The sequence below is a fragment of the Orcinus orca genome, chromosome 6 (genome assembly GCF_937001465.1).
Source record: "Orcinus orca chromosome 6, mOrcOrc1.1, whole genome shotgun sequence".
NCBI lineage: Eukaryota > Metazoa > Chordata > Mammalia > Artiodactyla > Delphinidae > Orcinus > Orcinus orca.
The window spans coordinates 110318014-110341759 of record NC_064564.1 but is presented as its reverse complement, the minus strand read 5'-3'; the positions used below and the strand labels follow the sequence as shown (position 1 = coordinate 110341759).

General features: G+C 48.7%; 1 long non-coding RNA gene and 1 other non-coding gene across 2 annotated transcripts; one reads left to right on the top strand and one right to left on the bottom strand.

Annotated features, from left to right (window-relative positions):
• The first annotated feature begins 17622 nt into the window (after positions 1 to 17622).
• On the top strand, positions 17623 to 23042 carry LOC125964590 (uncharacterized). Its single transcript, XR_007477730.1, has 2 exons — positions 17623 to 20239; positions 21315 to 23042. It is a non-coding gene; the product is annotated as an uncharacterized LOC125964590 (long non-coding RNA).
• LOC117201114 (U6 spliceosomal RNA) lies at positions 20893 to 20995 on the bottom strand. Its single transcript, XR_004483071.1, has one exon. It is a non-coding gene; the product is annotated as a U6 spliceosomal RNA (small nuclear RNA).
• Positions 23043 to 23746: the final 704 nt, after the last annotated feature.

Sequence of the window (23746 nt, the reverse complement as noted above, 5' to 3'; positions counted from 1 at the left end):
GGCTCCAGGAGGTCGGGGGACTTGCTCAAGCTCACTCAGCCAATAGGAAAAGAATTGGGACCTCATCCCATGTCTGTCTGACCCTGAGGCCTATATCAGAACCACCTGCTGTGAACTCCAGGGGCCTCACAGCACATGAAGTCTGGGAAACAGGCCCTGAGGGGGCAGATTTGGCCAGTCATCCAGCACCTCCGTGGCAGAGCTGGGGCCAGAATGCAGTCCCCTCCCCACAGTTGGACAGGAGTAGGACTGAGGAACCCCACTCCCCGACTTGCCAGTGGATTCCAGGCTCCCTGGGGATGGGGCTGGGACAGCTGGGCTTTGGGAGCTTCAAACTCAGGTGTTCCCAGTGGTGATTCACACCCCCTCCTCCCAGACCTCTTTGCCAGAAATGCTTCTCACGGAGATCTGCCGTTCTCCTGCTCTATTTTAGGTCCTAGACAGGCGGGCGAGGGGGTGACAATGGCGGCTTTGAGGCTGCCCCACCCCCATTCTAACGCCCAAAGGGCCCAGGTCACTGAATTGGCTCCCCAGGGACCCATCTGGGCCTATGCGGCCACCCATCCCCCCAGCTCGAGGCATGGGTCCTGAACACGGCTCCTCCCCAGGCCCTCTCCCCCTTCTGTCTGCTTAGGCGCCCTGCAGCCCATGCCCCAGCCACCCAGCTGCTCCTGCTTTACCTGAAGTGCCCAGAACCGCCTTCCCCAGCGCAGCCTATCACTCCCAGAGTCCCCTGGATAGACCTTGTCCACCAGGCCCAGCGACCACTCAGCCCGTAGCAGTGTAGCTGGGGTTAAAATGTTTCTGCTTGACCCAGGAGTCTGTGGTTGGAATCACCCACCATGAATTCCAGAGCCCTCAGAGACCAAAACATCATGTCCACCTCTCCTGCTTCATTCTGCCCCTGTCCCCTGCCCCATCTTACTCCCAGAACTTATCCACATGGGCTCTTTCTTCTATCCCTCCATCTTCACTCCCACCCTGGGCCTGTGCACACAGTGTTTCCCACCCTCTTGGCCTGACACTTACCTTGGGATCTAGCTCCAGTATCACTTCCCCTGGATTGGCCTTCCCTTGCCCAGCTCCCAGACTAAGTCAGAGCTCCTTCCCCAGAGATAGGGCGTTAAAGCCACAATTCTGGGTTAAACCCAGGTTCTGCCAACTACTAGCTCTGCAACCTTGGGCAAGCTAACTGATCATTCAGTGCCTTGGTTTCCTCATCTCTAAAATGGGAGTGCTGACAGTGGTTGCCTTGTCAAGAGTTGGTGAGATGGTGCCTCTTAATGGTGTGCAGTAAGTGCTCAGAGAATGGCGGGGGGTGGGGCGGCTGGTGACATCCATCTTTGTCACTTTAGGTTAAAATACTTCAAGCTAAAGCTCCGGATGCCCTTTGTCAGGCTCCAAATGCCCTAAGCCATCACCCAAGGGGCCCACAGCGCAGATACACCTCATGATGTAGAGAGGACCTTGTAATCAGGAGCTGTCTGGCTTCATGCCCAGCAGGGGCTGAAGGTATGGCCAACCCTGGGTTTGGGCAGGGGCTGAACCTGCAGGATGTGTACCATTAAGCAAGGGGAAGGAGTGGGGATGGGTGGGTCACAGTTATGGTGGCAGCAGAAGTATTTCACTGGCTCAGGCTCTGCCTGTGGGATGGAGTCACTCAGTTTCTAGCCACTCCAAGAGAGGTTTGGGGGGATATTTTCCACCCTTGACTATCTCTTCTTTCTCAGGGAGCCTGCCATATTCTCTCCTCCCTCAGCCCAGACTGCCTGGGGAGGGGGCTCTGTGCTGAACTTGCCCACTCACTCCATCCCCTGAAGGTAACCCACGGTCCGGAGACCAGCTTCGCCTCTCTTCATTTCCTCAAAGTATCTTCCTTCCCAGGCCCCTTGGTTCCCTCTGAAACTGCTATAGGTACACAGCCATTTTAAAGAGAAAACTAGAGATTCAGAAAGGAAAATGACTTGCTCAAGGTCACACAGTTGGAGAGTAGTAGAGCTGAGATTTAAACCCATGTCCAATAACCCCTAAGCCCCCAGCTCATTCCTTGCACCAGACACTCTTTCAGTAAAGCTTGGGGAGGTTGGGGTATGAGCCTCTGCCCCACCCCCAACACACAGCCCTCACCCCTGTGAATGTGATCTCACTACCCTGCAGGATAGCCTATCCCATCAGACTGTTGGAAAGTCCTGGGTGAGTCAGAATCTACCTTACGCTAACACAGTAGAAGATGGGCCCAGGCTGCGTCTGCAATTCCACTCCCAGGGACACATTCAGCACTGTTTGTAGTTCCAGAAGGCTGGAAAGAAGCTGAATAGTCAAAGACTGTAGAAATAAATGGTTGTACAGTCAAACAATGAAAGCTACAAAAGTCAGGGAAATGAACAAACTACAGCTCTGCATATCAACATGCAAACATCTGACAAAATGTTCAGCAAAAGGGACTTCCCGGCGGTCCAGTGGTTCAGACTCCAAGCTTGCACTGTGGGGGGCACATGCTCCATCCCTGGTCAGGGAACTAAGATCCCACATCCCACATGCCATGAAGCGCAACCAAAAAAAAAATGTTCAGCAAAAAAGCAACATAGCAGAAGACACTGTAAGTATGATCCCCCTCATAGAAAAATCAAGACGTGCCAAAGGCAACCTTCCGTTTCTCAGGTATACATCCATATGTACTGGGACTATAAACAAAAGCAAGAATGAGTAACTCCTAAACCTCCAGAGCGGTTAACTGTGGGGAGAGGAAGGAAGGGGATTCAGGGGGCCTTGAAGAGTACTTGCTCCTGGTGATATTTGCGCTTGAAGCTGGGCAGTGGGCACCCAGGTGTTTGTTGGATTATTCTTTAATAACTGGCCTGCCTGTTTGGCCCCTGCCCACCTCTCCTGCCCTCTTCTGGCTTCCTCACCTTCTCCCCCATTCTTTGTCCCCATCACCCCCAGGCCTGAGCAGTTTGGTGGATTACGTGGTGCCAGGGCTAGGATGCGGTTTCCAACAGTGCCCCAGGAAGCAGAGAAGACTTTTGTCGCAAGAAAGCAGAGAGGAGAGAGAGGTGGAGAGTCAGATGCCCTGCTTCCTGTCAGCTTTCCAGCTCCCAGCTCCAGTCCCGGAGGCTGCCGTCCTGAAACACACCTGTTTTCTTAGAGTCAATTCCTTATTTTGCTGAGTAAACTCCAGTGGTTTAGGTTATTTGCCACCCCAAGGGCTTTGATCAAAACATCTCTGTAATTTCCACAGGTGGTCCCCTAATGTTTTGCCAGGGGCATCTTTTCTGGGACTCCCCTGCACGCAGGGATCATCTAAGGGTGATCAACACCCTTGAGTCTCAGTCCTTTCTGCACAACCTTGGCCACCCTTATTTTAATGCACTGTATTTGTCATTGCCCCTCCTAAAGTATGAAGACCAGAACTGGAAACATGCTCTTTGGAGGGACTGACAAGTGCCAAGTTGAAAGGGACTGTCATCTCCAGTTTTCTCCAACTCTAGTAACGGCAGCCTGCATTACCAGAGTCATTTGTGTTTTCAACAGCTACATTATTCTGATGACTCACTGAATTTGCGGTGGGAGCTTTTTCCCATGAACTACTGTACAGTCAACTCTCCCTCCCTGATCTGGTACTTGCACAATGGATTCTTCGGAAACACGAAAGACCTTACATTACGCTGGTTAAATGTCATCTCTTTGGATCCCATCCAGCAGTCTAGTCTTGAAAGCATTGTAAGTCTGGCTGCCATTGCACAAAGCATTAATTCTGGCGCTGTGGCAGCTGCGAATTTTATGAGTAGGCCTTCTGTATTCTAAATCCAAATTGCGAACATGATGATCAACGGGACGAGGATAAGGGCAGAGCCCTGTGGCCTGTCACCGGAGATTCTCACTTTTTTTGCACCCATCCACACCCATCACTAATGGTCAGGTTAGGGGAGGACCCCTTGCCTTAGAGGTGGATTTGAGTTGAGAGGAGAGCTATGAGCTCCTGCCTCAAGCAGGGGTCTCTGGTTGTAAATGACAGAAACCATCGATGGCCAAAAGGGACCATAGGGGAAGGGGCTGGGTGAAGGGGGAGAAATCAAAGATGGGAAGGACTGTAACACTGCCAGCCAGGGAAGGACAGGAGGCAGGGCAGAGAATCCAGGGTGAAGCCTGGGCACTTCCGGATCTTTGGAGATCATATGATTGGCCCAGCGGGAGTCATGTGCCCATTCCTCAGCCAGGGCAGAGCATCCTGATTGCCCGTCCCAATGAGATCTGGACTTCCACCCCCACCTCCACCCTCCCCTGTTAATCAGTAGGGGTCTCTAGGTCAGTTTAAAATCAGCTGTGCACCTGTGGGCTCAGGGACCAGACCTGTATTCAAATGTGACTGCATCACCTACCAGCAGTGACCTAGGGCAAGTTACCTAACTGTTCGGTGCTTCCTTTTCCTCATGTTTACAATGAGGATAATTAATACTCATCTTGTAAGGTTTGCTTTGAGGATTGAGTTAATACATGCAAAGTGCTTGGAATAGTATCCTGCATGTAGTAAGTGCTCTGGGTTGGTCAGCTGTTACTAAAGCATTATTACATTGTGAGTCCACATTTTCCCACTGTAGCCCCAAAGATACATAGACGAACTGCCAGGTCTTACAGAAACCCAGGTATTAATTATCTGGATTGGGTGCAGTTGCCCTGTTATTAAAGCAGGGAGGCAAGAGCAATTTGATTTAATTCCCAGTGACCCTTGTTGGCATTTCTGGTCACCACTTCCTTTTCTGAGCGCTCTCAAATCATTACCGAATGATCTGTCCAGAATTTCTTGGCAGTTAATAACGGGCTGGTCCGTGACAGGGGGACTCGCCCTTTCTAAAAATGTGGGATGCTGCTGCTTTCTTCGCTCCTGGCTTCTGGCCTCTGTAGTGTCAGTCACACCTTCCACTCGGGCTCTCTTGGGGTACAATTTGCTAGATGTAGAGACTTGGTCTTATTTACCTTGTTATATTTTTAGTGTGTTTTTTTCTAAGACTTTTTTCCTGTTTGGGTAGCAAAGTGACCCAGGTGCCAGAAGGAACCTGAGATGCTCAGGGGGCCTGACCACCACCCCCTGTCGCCAGCGTGGGCTGTGGCCCCGTGCCTGTGCTCCAAGCTCTTGTGTTCAGCAACTCTTGCCCACAGGCCCCCTGGGCCTCTCCCATGTTCCAGTGACTCTTAACAGAGAAGGAGAAACCTCTGAGGCCCTGGGACGAGCACCGTGGAGTTCTCGGACACACCACCCTCCTGATGCCAGGCCCAGATGAAGACGGAACATGGTGGGCCAGGTGGACGGCTGGGCAGGGCCTCTGTGACAGGCCCATGCAGCTTGTGGAGTCTGGGCCACAGCCCAGCCAGAGAGGACTTTTATGCTATTTCATTTCTTTAATTTTTTCTAATTCTTAAAACATCCTGGACACAACAGTGTTAAAGACTAGCCTGAGGACAGGAGAGTCACTCATTGTCGCAAGCCCCCAGTGTTGCAGCCACTGTTATTCTTCGGGTGAGGCCTGTGCCTTCAATTACGCCAATTTGGGGTGGCTCATGGCCCCACCATGATCCCGGGGTTGTTGCCGAGATGGAAGGGACAGGCCCAGGTCCTGCAGCTGACACAGGGCATTGAACCTGGGTCTCACTCCTCTGTGCCTCTTCTGGGCCCTGTCACTTTTTTTTTTTTTAATATTTATTTATTTTCTTTTTTCATTTTCTTTTTTTTCTTTTTTTCTTTTTTGGCTGTGTCTGGTCTTAGTGAGATCTTTCATTGCGGCAGGCGCGATCTTCGTTGCGGCACGTGGGCTTCTCTCTAGTTGTGACGTGCAGGTTTACTCTTCTCTAGTTGCAATGTGCAGGCTCCAGGGCACATGGGCTCTGTAGTTTGCGGCACACGGGCTCTCTCCTTGAGGTGAGCGAGCTCAATAGTTGTGGCTCGCGGACTTAGTTGCCCGGCGGCATGTGGGATCTTAGTTCCCCGACCAGGGATCGAACCCGCATCCCCTGCATCACAAGGCAGATTCTTTACTACTGGACCACCAGGAAGGTCCCCCCGTCACATTTCTATACAACTTTATTCCTAGCACACAAACCAATGTTTTTAATTTTTTTTAATGTTTTAAATTACATGCCGGCTGCCATATATACATACATATATATATGGCTAAAAAATAACACAAGTGTCCGCTCACTACCTACTGCCTCCAGCCTCATTCCTTAAAGGGAATGGCTGTGAACAGTTTGGGCGTGGGTGTCCTTCTAGTGACTTCTCCTTTGAGCCCTGTTTTCCCTCTGTAAAGTGGAGACAGTGATGCTTGGTCCAAGGGGCTCTGTGAAGGGAAGTGTTGCCAGTTAAATGAGGCAAAGTACACAGAGCGCCTGGCCTGGGACCTTGCATGTAATAGGTGCTCAGGAAATGGCTACTTATTTTTGAGTGGTTACCAATAACTTCTTGTGTGATTGTGCCCCTTCAAGCCTCAGTCACCCCCTCTGTCTCCCCAGATTGCAGCCTGGGGTCAAACCCCACTTACTGCCCTCTCACTGGATCCAGAAGAAATTAGTCCCAACCCAAAAAAATTCAGGGGAGAGGTAGAGGAAGGGATGAAACTCCCAGCACTTGATGGCCTACTTGGGACGACTGATCTCAATCAATCTTCAGAATGGGGTACAGTCCCATTTTTTGCAGATGAGGAGACGAGGGTTGGAGTGGGGAAGTAACTTGCCCAAGACCACGTGATTGGTGGACAGTAGAACCAGAATGGACGCCAGGCCAGGGTCCTGAACCCAAGTCCCTTCTGCCAAGCCACACTGACTGCAAGCCAATGATTCATAGCTGTGCTCAGGATGGGCCCAAAGGAGGTCTTGGAGATGCTTTTCGAATGAATGAATAGGTGAATGAATGAATCAATGGCTACATTATATATATCATATATACTCTCCATCAGTACAGCTTTGGTTTTCCTTTCACAGCCCTCATTTCATGTGATTTTTTACAATGACCCTATCTGCTGGGAAGCCTCACCTCCATTTCACAGATGGGGAAATAGGGTTGTGGTTTTTTTGCCCCAGGCCTTAGCCTTAGCATGAGAAGGAGACAGAGCTGGAACTCAAGCCCAAGCTGTCTGAAGTCAGAGGCCATGTGAGCTGTTTCCACTGGCCCCACTGCCCTCTCCACGGTGCCAGGGCCAGCTCTGGGGGCTCCTGAGACTAGCATGGGGCAGGCCTAAACTAAGGGCTCAGTAGATGTTGAAGCACTAGGTGCTTGCATGGATGCCCAGGAAAAAGGCATGCAGGATTTGTTTGCTCAGCACCAACTTAATGGTGAGGCTTTGAGACACTTGCCCAAGTCCTCCTGGATGCCCATCCCTAACCCAGCAGGGTTCAGCCTCCCCTGGGCCCTGCATAGGATCCAGATGAAGTTGGTGCCCAGCTCCTTAGTCTCCCTGTGTCTATCCTGGCTCTGGGGGAGAAGAGTTGGAGAAAAGGGTGAGGCTGGCTCAGGCTCTGGGGCATCTGTGAAGGTAGTAGACCAAGGTCAGCATCTAGTGGACCTATTTCCACCTCCTGGGGTTTTGGGGGGACATGACCCTACCCTGGGAAGTAGCTCAGGAAGGCAGGTCATCTGGGAGTGGAGCCCTGAGAGGTGGAACACACAGCACCCAGGCTGGGCGACCCGACAGCATCAGCAGGACAGCCATAGCCACGGTTCTGCTCACTGAGTTAGACTAAACCCTGTCCTACCTCTTTGAGTCCACCCAGTGAGATCTGGCCTGATGCTTTACCCAGAGGACTGAAGGGCAAGAGCCTCAGGATGGGTGGTGGCTCCTATCCTCTGTCCCCTGGTCCCCTGGGCTGGTGGCCCACCTTGGGCCCTAAAATGAGGATCTTAGAATCCTCCGCACTGGAGCTGGGAACAGTGGGCTTCGCCTCAGGGCAGGAAGGGGGATGGGGCATGCTCCCCCCCTCTTCCTCTCCCCTTTCCTTCCTTCCTTCTTTGTTTCTGTCCTCCACCCCCATTGCCTTCCTCTCACCTAGATCCCTCCCTCTGGCTCTTGCTGAACCCTACCCCTCAACCCCTCTGAGCCTGCTCCTGAGCTTTGCCACGCCCAAGAAGCTCAGGGAGGAGGGATTGGCCCCCTTCGGGCAGCGAGGGACATCTTCTGGGCCGAGACTGTAGGCTTCTAGGCCTCTGGAGTTAAGGGGGTATCTGCCAGCTGCAAAACAGGGAGAGGATCTGGGAGGCAGGAATGGGGTGTGGGGGGCACTGGGCAACTGGGGGGACATCCACAGGAAACAGGAATGAGAAGCTGAGGAGAGGTGCAGGGAATGCACCTTGAGTGCCAGACTAAGGGGCTTGGAACACATTGCCAGGCCAGTGGTTCTCAAAGTAGATGTTATGGAACCCAGAGGGTGCAAGAAGGAGCCTCAGAACTCCTTCAGGGGTGAAAGGTTGTGAAGAGGAGATCCAGGGATGGACCCAGGGCCCCTGGCCCCACTCCAGCCAGAATGACTCTAATTTCACAATATTTGTGGACTGCGCTTGGGGAGCAGTGAGAGGCATTCCGCAGGGACAAGTGCGTGGACCACACTGGGCTTTAGGAAGTGAGTGCTGGCTACCCGAGAGGAAGAACTGAACTCTGGGAGTCACATGGCCCACAGGCCTCCTGGCCTTTTCTCCTCAGGCCACCAGGAGGTAATTATAATAATAATAATAACCCAATCATCACAATGCTAGCAGGCACCACGCTACGCACACCCACACCATGTTACTTCATCACATAGGGTGAGTGCGTGTGCACATGGGGAACTCGAGGGCCTGGGAGAGGAAGAGCCTCAAAGCCAGGATTACCAGCCAGCTTCAGGGGCAGAGTCAGGATGCAGACCCAGGGTCTGGCATACCCCGGAGTGCCTGCCCCCCAGGCAGCCCAGAGCAGGTGTGGAGCAGCTGATCCCAGCTGGAGCCTCCTGCAGCTACAGCCCCTTCTACCCACCTGCCCTGCCAACTGTCTCAGCCACACCTGGCAACCACATGCCCTGTGGAAATCTGACCAGCCTTGTGCTGCCCTCCAAGAAGACAGCTGGTACTTGGGGGTTGGGAGACAGGGGTGGAGTGGGAAATGGAGCTCTGGCCAGAAAGCAGGAGCAGCTCTGGCAGGGCAGGGAGAGACTAGCAGCCTCCATTTGCTGTGTGACCTTGGGCTCCTTGCTGGGCCTCTCTGGGCTAGGTCTGCTCTTGGCCACTGGAACCTGGAGCTCCAGGATTAACTATAGGCAACTTGTGGCTTCCTGGGCTCACCTGCTCATGCCAGGAACAGCGCACTGGCGCCCACAGGGGGCCACTGAGTCCTTCACCCCACGGCCAGAGTGCTGGGGGCTGACCTTCAGTGTGATCCCAGGTCAGTGTCTTGGCTTCCTCATCAATACGTTGAGAGGGTTGGTGGCTGGCATGCCCTGCAGGCAGCACTTCCCTCCTCCACCTAGGGGCTGGTCACAGCAGCCGCGCACCCCGCCCCCCCAGCCTGCTCCCCCAAGGCCCCAACCCTCCTCAATGGCCATTTTGTGTCTTGCCAGAGGACTGCTGTTTGCTCAGCTGCCCCTGCCCCTGAGACCTCACGATAATGGAATCCTGTCAGCCCCGGGGCTAGGGGGTGAGAAGCCCTCTCCTTCAGTCTGTCTGGGGCATTGTCCTTCCCTTCCTGTCTGGGTCCGGGTGGGAGGCATTTGCAGTCATTTCCTCTCAGACTTGTTTCCCTTTCCAGCCTTTCCAGAAGCTCAGGCCTGAATCCCAGCCTCCAGTCACCCCCAGCTGTGCATTCCCATGCAAGTCCCAGTGGCCCTCCCTCAGTTTCCCACTCTGTAAAGGCTTAACACCCAGTTAGACCGGGGCTCAAATCCCCAGTTCAAATCCTATCACTTACTGGCTTTATGCCATAAGCCTCAGTTTACTCACCTGAAAAACAGGAGTATATCCTACCAGCCTCATAGGTAGTTACAATCATGGGATCTGACAACCCTGGGCTGCTTTATAGCTGCGTGACTTTGGGTGAGTCACTTGACCTCTTCAAGCTTCAGTTTGGTCCTCTATGGAATGGGGACCTGCCACAGAAGTTCCTGGTGAGAAATCAGGAGAGAGCACACAGACCTGGCACACACTAGGTGCTCAATAAGTGCTGGCTTTGCAAAACCACTCAGGAATAATGGGGTCAGACGGCCACACATCCCATTGTCCCCACAAACAAAACTGATGAGGTTCCTAGGCAGGTTCCCCTCCCCCAGGCCCCAAGTGGGTCTCTCCACCTTTGCCCATTTTTAAGGTTTTCTTAATGATTTTATGTTTGAAGCGTGTTTCGTAATTTCCAGATGTGTGGGGATTTTCTAGTTATCCTTTATGTAATTGATTTCTAGATTGAGTGCATGCTTAGAATGATCTCAGTCCCTCACTTTGTGGCCCAGTATGTGGTCATTTTTTTGCAGATGTTGCATTGTCCTTGCAAAGGCAGTGCCTTCTGGAAATGTGGCTGCTGCATTCCAGATGGTTCCATTAGATCAGGTTTCTTAATCTTGTTTAATCTTCTAGATTCTCACTGATTTTTTTTTCCCTGTCTTTTCTATAAATTACTGAGGAAAATATGTTACAATCTCCCGTTACGACTGTGAAGTTTGTCTTGTCTCTCCTTGTATTTCTTCTACTACTTGTGTTATATATTTTGAAGTTACTTACTAGGTGCATATCGTTTTTAAATTGCTAATTTTATGGACAAATCAAACCTCTTGTCATTATAAAATGTCATTATTTCTAGTAGTGATTTTGGCCTTCAAGTGTGTTTTGTCTGCTGTTGATATAGCTATGCCGGTTTTCTTTTGGTTGTTATTTTCATGGTGTATCTTTATTTTTGACCTTGCTATATCCTTTGTTTTTAGAGGTGACTCTTAGTTGGATCATCTAGTCCATTCACACTTAATGTAATTCCCGAGTTACTTGGGTATTTAAATCCACCTTCTTCTTTTGTGCCTTCTATTTTTCTTGTTTTGTTATACATTTCCTTTTTCTCTCCTTTCTTATCTTACTCCGATTATCTATTTTTCCTTCTAATCATTTGGAAAGTTTGCACTTTTAGTGGTTGCCCTAAAAATTACAGCCCGTGCTCTTAACTTTTTGAAATCTGAAGTCTTTCCCCACATATCCATCACCTAAGTTGGTAATGACTGTATGGCCCATTTATGTCGACACTTACTCCCGCTCTCCAGTTATTTTGAAATCCCCCTCTCAACCAAGTATTTATTTTGAACAATAAGGCTCACAGAAAATGTCCAAGTATATTCAATGAGTATCAATTTATCTTCCACCTAGAATCACCATTAGCTAAGCTCTGGTTACATTTCTTTCATCTATCTATGCTGTTTTTCTGAGTCTTTGGATAATCAGTTGTAGACTTGTCACTGTTTTTAATAACTTTTTTTTTAATGCTTTATCTACCTAGGATGATATAGTCTCAGAAAATCTCATTTTTTTTCAAAGTGAAAATTATTTACTTTTTTTGTGATTATAAAAGTTATCCATGTACAATTAAAAAAATACTAGACAGTAAGAAAGATATAAAGAAAAAAGTAAAAATCACCTGAAATCCTACTCCCTAAAGATGTTAGCATAGACATATATGTGGACAAGGATCCTGTTTCCCACTTTCCAAGTTGTATTTATGGGATCTGGGCTGCTTGTTCACCTCTCTGGACCTCAGTTTCCCTGGATATGAATTGGGGATGTGATGGTCTGTCTTATGTGTCAACTTGGCTAGGCTGTAACACCAAACTCTAATCTAGTTATGGCTTTGAAGGTGTGTTGTAGATGTGGTTAACACTGACTTCTACAATTAGTTGACTTTAAGTCGCTGAAGATTACCCTCAATGACGTGGGTGTTCCTCCTTCAATCAGTGGAAGGTCTTAAGAGCAAAATGCGTTTCCAGAGAAGAAATTCTGCCTCAAAACTGCAACATCAAGTTCTACCTGAGTTACCAGCCTGCCAGCCTGCCCTACGAATTTCAATTGCATGAACAAATTCCTTAAAAAGATACGGATATAGGGCTTCCCTGGTGGCGCAGTGGTTAAGAATCTGCCTGCCAACGCAAGGGACATGGGTTCGAGCCTTGGCCTGGGAAGATCCTACATGCCGCGGAGCAACTAAGCCCGTGCGCTACAACTACTGAACCTGAGCTCTAGAGCCCACAAGCCACAACTACTGAGCCCATGTGCCACAACTACTGAAGCCTGCGTGCCTAGAGCCCGTGCTCCACAACGAGAAGCCACGACAATGAGAAGCCCGTGCACCACAATGAAGAGTAGCCCCCACTCACCACAACTAAAGAAAGCTTGTGCACAGCAACGAAGACCCAACACAGCCAAAAATAAATAATTAAATAAATTTATATTAAAAAAAGATATAGATATAGACATAGGCATAGGCATAGACATAGATATAGATTATCCTATTGGTTCTGTTTCTCTGAAGAACCACGACTGATATGGGGGTAATGGGGTAATATTTGTTATCCATGATCCCATCTAGGGGAGGCAGGGCAGGGCTCATCTCAGCTGTTGGAAAGCTGTCCAAGGTCACCTGAGAGAGGCAGAGCTCAGGCCTATAAACACCTAAAGCAGTGCTCTTTCCACAAAGACAGTGTGGTTCCTGCATAAGGAACAGCTAGTATCAGTCTGCCCTGGTTGGACCCTCCACTGCGTGATGCTGGGTGAGATATGGGATGTCCCTGAGCCTAGGAATGGGATCATGGAGCCCACCTCACAGCGTCATTGTTCATTTTCTTTTTAAATTAATTAATTAATTAATTAATTTTTGGCTGCGTTGGGTCGTTGTTGCTGCACGTGGGCTTTCTCTAGTTGCGGCGAGCGGGGGCTACTCTTCGTTGCGGTGCGCGGGCTTCTCATTGCGGTGGCTTATCTTGTTGCGGAGCACGGGCTCTAGGTGCGCAGGCTTCAGCAGTTGTGGCACGTGCGCTCTAGAGCGCAGGCTCAGTAGTTATGGCGCACCAGGTTTAGTTGCTCCACGGCATGTGGGATTTTCCCAGACCAGGGCTTGAAACTGTGTCTCCTGCACTGGCAGACGGATTCTTAACCACTGCGCCACCAGAGAATCCCCCATTGTTCATTCTCAATGCAAGCGAGAGCTTAGTTCAGTGCGTGGCACACAGAAAGTGCAAAACTATTGTTGTTATTAATAAAAGTCTACAGAATGCATCCCCCCAGAGGACAGAGTCTGACTGTGTGCCAAGCCCCTACAGGGCTCCTGTGACTGGAGGTCATGGTCTCAGAGCTGGGAGGGCAGTGAGGCTACAGGCAGAACTCCCAGCACAGAGAGACCCATAGCTTAGGCCCTAGGGAGGAAGGTGTGATGATCCTGACCAGCTGGGGGGAGAAAGGGCCCTGGGCGAGTCTCAGGAAGTAGTTTGCAGGGCGTGGGGAGTGTACAGAAGGCACTTGGAGGACAGCCTCACCCACAGGGCCCCTCTCCAGTGCCCACTGGCATCAGGACCAGTCCCACAACTAGGCTGGGAAATCTGCTTCCCCATTTAGGACCCGAGGGAAACCATCCAGGTCTCAGCCTGCCGAGGGAGCAGCGGAGGGAAGCCCAAGATAGTGTAACGCCAGGCTTGAGGGTCCTGCACCCTCTGCCACCTGCCTGTGGGCTGTCTCAGATGCAGTCAGGTGGATCAGTCACTAGCTTCTCCCCACACCTGACCAGGCTTCCAGGTTGTATTAACAACCCTGTAATTGAGTCCCTACCATGCGCGTGCAATGGAGCACACAAGTGTGCCTTGAGTCATTCATTACATCATTGGCCCCACTTAACAGATGAGGAAGTGCAGCTCAGAGGGGCAGGGACCTGCCTGAGCTTGTGGCCAGATTGGAACCATGCCCCCCTCCCACCCACAGGCTCAGATTCCAGGCTGCCACACCCCACCCCACCCTTGGCCTTGGCAGTCTGCCCCCCCTAGTCCAGTCCCTCAAGCTTACAACCGACATCCTCCCAGCCCATTCCACTCCCAGAATTCCCTGCTGCCAGCTTCCAGCCTCAGCATCCAAACAAGATGCTTTCCAGCCCCTCCGTGGTTCCGTGTCCTGTGCCCATCCCGTGCCACTCACCAAGGCATTTACAGTGCCCCGGGGCTGCTGGCCACCCTTGCTCTAGAAACTGTTAAATGGTATGGCTTTGCTTCTTTTCTCAATAATTTAATCCTTAAACCTTCTCAGGCAACTTTTCCAGAGTGTGAGCCTCCCAGAAGGGCTTTGGAATAATAAATATAATTGCTAACAATTCGTTGAACATTCACTAATTGCCAGGTACTGTGCTAACTGTTTTCCTTGCATCGTCTCATCTAATCTGCTCATCAGTGCTCTGAGGTAGGGTCTAGTATTATTCCCATTTTACAAGTGGGGAAACTGAGGCTCAGGGAGGTGAAAGGGCACTGCTCAAAGACACAGTAACAGTAATATCCCACATTTACTGGGCACTTAGTCTGTGTCAGACACTGTTCCAAGGGCTTTATACATACTGTGTCATTTAATGCTCTCCACAGCCTGTGAGGTCAGAACCATTCTAATCCTCATGTGAGAGGTAAGGAAATTAAAGTGCACAGGGCAATGAGTTGCCCATGGCCACATGGCTGAGAAGTGGTCGAGACTGGGTTCTAATCCAGGGTCTGGTTCCACAGCCCACACTCAAGTCTTGTGGACTTTTAGGAGGTAGGGGTGGGATTTGAACGCAGGACCTACTGCATGCAGGCCCCAGTTCTCCCTTAGCCTCCCCTGGGAGGCAACGAATCATCCAAAGCCAGGCCTCAGACCATGGGACGGCTCCTAGCACATCAGGGCAAAAACCGCAGCTCGGAAGCAGGCTAACTCCCAGGCAGGCTCAGAGCTCAGCCGAGTCCAAGGAAGTGGCTTTGGCCGGGGCCTCTAACGTGGTGGCGGACTCCCCAAGGGCCAGTGTGGGGCAGGGCCTGGACTCCCCAGATGACCTGGGAATTGGCAGGCATTCATGCCGACTGAGAGCTTTGCAGTAATTACTATTTCCTGCCTCCAAGGGCTTCCAAGTTCTTACACTTAAATATTTTTAGCAGATGAGCCTTGCAACCTTCTTAAAAAATATTCTTAAACATAAAATTCAGAAACATATATTCAGAGATGACTTCTCTTTATGTAATCTCCATGCTCTCTAGAAGTTACTAACGAAGTCCAATGTTGATCGCCCAAGCCCCCTTTGAGAGAAAACTTAATGAAATGTGCCATCAGAACAGTTAAGAGCATGGGCTCCAGCGTGAGACAGACCTATCCCACCAGCTGTGTGTCCCTAGACAAGTCACTTCATCTCTCTGAGCCTGGGGAGACATGCAATACCTGGGTAGCAGGTGCTCTTACTATCACCAGGAGTGAAAGAGTTGCCCAATAACTCAGTGCACCCAAGTAAACTGCATCTTGGGCTGGGCCATCTGCAAAGTGATGAGCCGTATCCTGGTGACCAGACTGTTTTCCTGGAAGGATGGGTGCCCTTGGCCCTATCCTGGCCTGGGCCTTAGCTGGGCCTCCCTTCCTTCCACTTCTTCACACTGAGGCAATGCCCAGCTGGCAGTACCCCACCCAGGCTGCACAGGGGCAGGGTATGACAGCATCTGTCACCATGGCATGGAGCTGGCAAGCCTGAAGCACTGGTGGAGCCATTGCAGGTCCTGGGGCCAGGGTCCTTGGAGCCCAAGAGGCAGGAGATGGGACGGGGTGGAGGCTGGCATGGGGGCCACATCTCCTTCTCCCCAGCACCTACCTCATCTCAGTGATGGTAGCTCTTTGCACCTCTTGTGTCAGCCAGAATCCAGGGGTTGTCCTCTCTGTCCCTTGGCTCTCACATCTAGGCATCCCCCAAGTCTCTCCACTCTATGGCTGGACTCTGCAATTGTTCTCTCAGGTGGCCATGACAGCTCGACAGCTCAGGCTGGGGAGCGTGAACAACAGAAATCTACTTTCTCACTGTCTGGAGGCTGGAAGTCTGAGATCAAGGTGTCGCAGGGTTGATTCCTTCTGAGGCTTCTCTCCTTGGCTTGTAGGTAGCTGCCTTCTCCCTGTGTTGTTACATGGTCCCCCCTGTGTTCTTGTCTTGTCCTAATCTCTTCTTATGGGGACACCAGTGGATATTGGGTTAGGGCCCATTCTAATGACCTCATTTTACCTAATGACCTTTAAAGGCCCTATCCCCAAATACAGTCACCTTCTGAGGCACTGGGAATTAAAACTTCAACATCTGAATTTTGAGGGGACACAATTCAGCCCCAACAGACTGTCTTGAATCCTCCACCTTCCCTGTGCTCACAGCCCCTGCGAGGCCCAGCCACACCACTGTGCTCTGACTACTGTGTTGACTCTCTCTACTCACCCTCCAGCCCACCTTCCCGCTGCAGGCACCCTGATCTGATCATGTCATTCTCCTGTTGAAAACTCGCCCTGGCCCCCACCAGCTTCCCCAGTCTCAGTTCAGTCTTACCGCCCCCATGCCCAATACCCATCGCACCAAAACCAGGAGCTAGCAATTTACAAAGGCTACCCTGCCTAGCCAGGAATCTCCCTGGGAACATGCACCAGATCTGATCCATCTCTATACTCCTCACACTTGGGATGGACCAGGCACAGAAGCAGACACCAGTGAACAGATGAGTGAATGAACAAATGAGTGAATGAACGCTTCATCACATACAAGTTATTAATCTGGGCATTTCTTTGAGAATAGATTCCAGTTCTTTATTATAAGAGCCAGATGTTTCGAATCTCCCAAATTCCTGCTTTTGGAGAAAAAGAAAAGTAAAACACAAACACCTGTATAATTTTCTCATGGAAATTTACCTTTTTGCCTCACTTTTATTCCTGAGCCCAGCACAGCCTTTGGGCCTTTGTAACAAATTCATACCTATCCCCTGGAGGATAGGAAGAGGTTATCAAAGAGGATGCCCCTGCTTCGAGGTCAGGGGAAGGAGGGAGGGAAAATAAAACAAGAGAAGAAGAAATTCTTAGCACTCCATGGGTTCCTTCCACATCCAAATAGTTGAAAATGACGTTTTCTTTGTTAAAAAAATAAATAAATAAAAGTTTTGTTTTTGTACAAATGACCCAGCCCCTTGTAAGATTGAAAAAGATTTAAACGACCCAGAAAAGGACAGAGGGGAAAATAAAATTACTCCATTATCATACCTTGCAGCTACTTACACCAGTGTATTCATTTATATAGTCATCAAGCTATGCCTAAGATGTCAGCACTCTGCTGTGTGGGTTATGTTTTAATAAAATATCTCACCACTCAGAGAAAACTCTTGATACCATCTTCCAGACCTCACATCTGCTTCTTGTAACATACTGATATATCTGTCTAGCCAGTAACTGTTTACCGAGTACCTACTCTGTGCCAGACTCTGACTGGGTCCTGGGGATAAAGGGTGGAGCTGCCTCCGTGGGACAGATTTTAATCAAATATAATGACACACGTAATTAATTAATTGCAACTACGGCCAGAGCTACAAAGAGGGTGCTGGTTCTTTGACCTAGCCAGTGAGGACGGGGGGGCTTTCTGGAGGAGGTGCCCAGCTGATGTGAAGGAAGAGGAGGCGTAAATCTGGAGAGATTGAGAAAGGCGTGCGGGGCAGAGGGCAAGGCCTGTGGGGAAGGAATCCCGATGTGGCCACCGTGGCTGGCTGCCTGTTCCCCTTCCTCCATCGCTGCAGAGACTGGGATTTGTTCTGGCGTCTACCCCTCCGGTCACTAAGTTACTGTTTTACTCAGGTAAATCCTGATGAGTCTAAGCTGATCTCAGTGGTCCTCAGCCCCTTGCCAGTAGTTGGGTACGGCCAGGCCGTGTGGTCCAGCTCTGACGATGAGGAGGGAAGGAACTTCAGAAGAACTTCTGAGAAGGACCAAGTCAATCCCTTTTCTGCCTCTGGATGTTGATGGTGAAGGTGTGATCCAGAACTGCAGCAGCCATCTTGCACCCTTGAGGATGAGACAAGATGAGAGGGCAGCCAAGCAAAAACGGCAAGAATCTGGGTCCTTACTGATGTCACTGAGCATTTGAATGAACAATCCTGGACTGCCATGCCCAGGACTTCTTGTTATACAAGGAAAACAAGTCCCCATGTTGTTGAAGTGATTTTGAGTTGGGTTTTCAGGGGTGTCGATCTGGTTGGAAGTGAAGCAGGAAGGGTTTATCCCACAGTGATTATGTAACGAGATGAGCACATTGTTTTTACCTGGACTGTGGGCTTCCTAGGGTGGGAGTGGGGGCTGGTGGAGTTGATAGTGGGGGGGGCGGCTAGAGCTTTATCCTTTGGTGCCACTAAAGCCTGTTAAAGGGAGTAGCCTCTAACTCAAGAGGCTACTGGAACTTGAACTCAGAGTAATGTAAAGAGAAGCAGGAGAAACAGGTACACATCTGTGTATTCGGAAGCCGCGTGTCAGCCCCAGCCGTCCCCAAGTTGTCCAGGCACTCTTCAACACTCAACTAATTGCAGCTCCTCTTTCCACGCACTGAGGGAAATGCCCCCTCCAATAGTCCTCTGGATCCCTGGGGGAATAGATTCTCTATTGTGTCACTGGCTTCCTAATCATTGCCTTGGATTTGTCAATTTCTCCCTGTCTAAATCTGTTTTACTGAAGCATTATTCACATACTGTAACATTCATCCTTTTAAAGCATACAATTCGCTGGCTTTTAGTGTATTCACAAGGTTGTGGGACCGTCATCACTATCTTATTCTAGAACATTTTTTGTCACCCTAGAAAGAAATCCCATACCCCTTAGCTGTCACTCCCCTGTCCCCCTCTCCTTAGGCCCTGGCAGACACTGATCTTTCTGTCTCTATGGATTTGCCTATTCTGACATTTCATATAAATGGAATCATACAACATGTGGCCTTTTGTGACTGGCCTTCCTCTCATGCCAAGCATCCCATCAGATAATATTCTAAACGAGTGCAAGAGCTACTGTAATCACCTCTTGTTACAAATGGCACTTTCCCCCCTTGCTATATGTACATAAAACTTTACAGAAGTAAAACCATACTGTACGTGTGGGTTTTTAATTTTTTTATTTCAATCCAGTGTCAAGGACATCTTTCTTTGTCAGTACAAATCTGCATAACCCTTTTTATTGTCTGCAGAATAAATTACATGGTTAAAAAATTATGTCTGGCTCAAGCTCAGTGCTCAGGCCCAGGAGGAATGCTAGTCCCCTCCAGATGGGTCTTTACCACACGTCCAGCTTTCCGCTGAGTGTAAACAATGAGATGACAGCTTTGTGTGTACATTTCTTTAAAGTCCTAGACATGGGACTGTGGGCTAAAGGGTATGCATGTTTACTTTTTTTTAATATTCTGCCAAACTGTTCTCTGGAAAGGTCAGATCAGATAGGCTGGCCACTGCAGTGAAGCACTGTGGCCTCTGGACTCCAGCTACTTGGATTTTAATCCCTACTCTGTGCTCATTATTGGTAGGACGTTAACTTGTCTGTGCCTCAGTTTCCTTATCTGTATGATGAAAGTACCAATCTCATCAGTTTGTTGTGAGAATTAAATTAGTGTAATACATACAAAGCAGTGGTTCTCAACTGGGGTGACTTTGCCTGCCCCCCAAGGGGATGTTTGGCAATGTCTGGAGAGATCTTTGGTTGTCACGACTGGGGTGGGGTGCTACTAACATCTGGTGGGGAGAGGTCAGGGATGCTGCTGAACATCCTACATGCACAGGGCAGTGCTCCCCACCCCAACAAAGAATGATCCAGTCCCAAATGTCAACAGTGCTGAGGTTGAAAAATCCCAGTGTAAAGGGCCTGGTCCAGAATAAGTTCTCATTAATGTTGGCTGTCGTTATGCTTCCACTAGCAGAGCATGAGAATGTTCGTTTCCCATACTCTGGCCAAATGTTTTAAGTCCAATAAAGGAGCATTTCCTTATACCCTTATGGGCCTGACTTCCTGGGATTGGCCTCTATTCTGGCTGTGGGTTTCCAGGGGACTGGCTGGCAGTTGGGTCCAGCTAAGGAATGTTTGACCTTGTGAGCAAGAGCTTCAGAGTTCCTGGAATTAGCTGACTCTATGTGTTTGTCTTTGCATTTGTAGAGGCTGGGACATATGGTGGATAAAGTATGGATTTTGAATTCAGGTCTGGATTCAGATCCCAACTTGACTGCTTCCTAGGTATAAGAACAAATGACTCCCTTAACCCCAGGTTTCCCCATCTGTAAAATGGGATTATTGGGAGGATTAAATAAGATAATGGAGCACCATGCCTGGTTCTTAGTCAGTGCTCAATCAATAGCAGGTGCAGTTTATTCAGTGATCACCCCATCCAGGCCCTTTGCTAAGACTTTTCATAATTATTCAACTTAATGGTAACTACTGCCATAGTCATCGTTACAATCACAGTAAGGTCAAGACCCTGTGTCTATCTATCCAGGTACAAGGGGAAGTCACTTGTTGAGCTTCCAGCCAACATTCCACAAATATCTGCTGAGCATTGCTACGCTCCAGACCAGGTGCTGGGCTCTGGCAGATACAAGGTTCTCCTAATTCTCTCCCATCCATATTAAAGAAATAACACAAACAAGATGTCAGGGAAAAGACCAGACATATTAGCTTTCACTATACATGTAACTGGGTTAATTTCCTTTATTAAACCAAAAACAAGAAGACAAGCTGAAAAAAGTGCGGAAAAGAAAATTTAGTTACGTGTTATTTATAAGAGAACTAAAACAAGCTATGGAAAGAAGTAAAAATCTCTAATGAAGTAGCTCTGTATTTATAAATTATTGAATTATGTTTCAAATGAATAACAAACCACACTGAAGTGAATAAAAGGACTAATTTAAGTAGCTATTTTTTGGTCATCCTTGTGCAGGAGCCATGCTAATCTTCTCTGTATTGTTCCAGTTTTAGTATCTGTACTGCAAGCACCCCAAGTAACTTTTGAACACAGAACTTTGATATATACGCTCAATCTAAAGATAAAAAGAATTGCAAACAAATACTGAACTCTACCTAATGGGCTTGTTTTTCGTAGCAACTAATTATGAAACTAGTCTCTGTGCATTGGCAGACTGAGTAAAAGGTGAAATATATTGAGGATGTTGAGAGGCAGGTTTCTCACTGTTGTGGAAGGAACATACAAATAGGAAATGGGGAAGGCCAGGAAGAACGCTGTGGTATTGGATGGGAACTGGAGGCATCAGTATGAACTCTTGGATTCATATTTATACGTGTATGTGTTTCCTAGTTCTATCCACTGAGAGGACCTAGAAGCAATGATACCCTGCAAACAGTGAGCCCAGCTGTGCCCAGCTCCTTGCTTCTAAATACCACAATACCATCCTCCCCTGGGGAAACCAGAGCTGCTAGAAGAAATGGCTGGTTCCTGGGCAAGGCCAGAGAAAATATAGGATGAGCCTAGAGCATCCTTTTGTGTCAGAAAATAAGGAAGTGCTCAACGAATAAGAGAGACACATCAAAAGGACATAGCAGCCACCTTGAATGAGCTCTCACTGGCCAAATCTGGAACAATTCGGTTATCAAGTAAATAATAATAGTAATGAATTTTTAAATTTATTTATTTTTGGCTGCGTTGGGTCTTTCTTGCTGCACGTGGGCTTTCTCTTGTGGAGCATGGGCTCTAGGCGTGCGGGCTTCAGTAGTTGTGGCACACAGGCTCAGTAGTTGTGGCACATGGGCTTAGTTGCTCCACGGCATGTGGGATCTTCCCGGACCAGGGATCAAACCCATGTCCTCGGCATTAACAGGCGGTTTCTTAACCACTGGGCCCCCAGGGAAGTCCCAATAATAGTAATGAATTATAACCCATTGAATAAGATAAGAATTCATGTGCCCATCATCCACTGTATGTATGTGTACTGTAAGCTCTTCTTTCAGTAGAACATGGACTTATAATAATAGGAAATTTTAGGTCACAATTTTGCAGTCATCAGAGAAATAATTAATGTAGATAAAGATCAAGATGCTAAAATTAGAGGGTGAAAACTTGATGAGAAATAAAATATTTATATAGCATCAAAGTACTCCCGTGCGGGCTTCCCTGGTGGCGCAGTGGTTGAGAGTCCGCCTGCCGATGCAAGCGACGCAGGTTCGTGTCCCGGTCTGGGAAGATCCCACATGCCACGGAGCGGCTGGGCCCGTGAGCCATGGCCGCTGAGCCTGCGCGTCCGGAGCCTGTGCTCCGCTACGGGAGAGGCCGCAACAGTGAGAGGCCTGCGTACCGCAAAAAAAAAAAAAAAAAGTACTCCCGTGCAAATTACTTATTATTTATAAAGAGAAAATAGGGATTGTACAGTAGATAAAACTGGTGGACACCACCTTAACCAAGTGATCAAAGTAACCATCACCAGTAATAAGGCAAATTGACATCAAGTGCTTCTTAATATGATGTATGGAGAAAGACATAGTATCATTTCTGTGGTATCTCTGCCCCAAATGCATAGCCTGAATCTAATCATGAGGAAATCTCTGAAAAATGAAAATCGAGGAATATTTTGCAAAATAAATGACCTGTACTCTTCAAAAATGGCAATGTCATGGAAGACAAGGGAAGGCTGGGGAACCGTTCTAGAGTTAAGGGAGACTTAAATGTGATGTGTTATTCTGGATTGGAACCTGAACTGGAAAAAAAATGTTCTAAGCTTCACCAAATTTGTATAAGACCTGTAGATTAGATATAATTTTATGTCATCTCTAAATGTCCTGATTTTGCTAATTGTACTGTGGTTATCTGAATGTTCATGTTCTTAGGCAATATACACTGAGGTATTTAGGGGAAAAGGGGCATCATATTTGCAACTTACCCTCAAGTGTTCAGAAAAAAGCTGTACATAGAATGATAAAGCAAATGTCACAAAATGTGAATAATTGGTGAATCAAGGGGAAGAGTATTTAGGAGTTATTTGTGCTACTCTTCTAATTTTTCTATAACTTTGTCATTATTTCAAAGTAAAAAGTTAAATAGAAAAAAAAGAAAGAAAAAAAAAACCTGTTTGGATTCTTTTCTTTAAAGAAGCTATTTTCCCTCAAGGAACTCATTCATATGCTTGCCTCTTCGGCAAGTCTAGACTCTTCCTTAGCATTTTAGTCGACATCCCAAACTTTTAGAAACAAATGGAGATTTGTTTATGAGTGCCTCACTCCTCAGCCATGTGGCACTGGTTATGCTCCCTGATCATCAGCCCTTCCTGTCTGGCTCATTGACAGTGTCCACTGAACACTTTTGCATTGCGCCATCTCTGAATCCCCAAGGCTCATCTCCGTACCTGGCCAGAGCGGTAGCATAGGGTAGGAGTTTGTGAAACTGAAAGACGGAAATATCTGATTGTCTTCAGGGGAATAGCAAGAGTTGGAACTGAGAGGGAATGAAGAGGAACCCCACTGGCCTTCTGTGGGGCAAGGGCCCTCATACATGCCTGGACCCTGGACTAGAAAGCTTTGGACCCCAGGGGTGCCTGGAAGCCTCTACCCTGTGTCTGGCTGCCAAGGAGATTTGTCTTGGAATGGGCAATCAGGAGACAGAGCAGTGTAAATTCCCCTCTGCAGGGGCGACTCCGGACTAATCCCATCAGTGTGGTTAAGGGTGAGCAGGTGACAGCTTTGCTAAACTGCACTTCAGGGTCCATTGGAAGTTTACCAGCTCCCTCTGGTTTGTTAAAC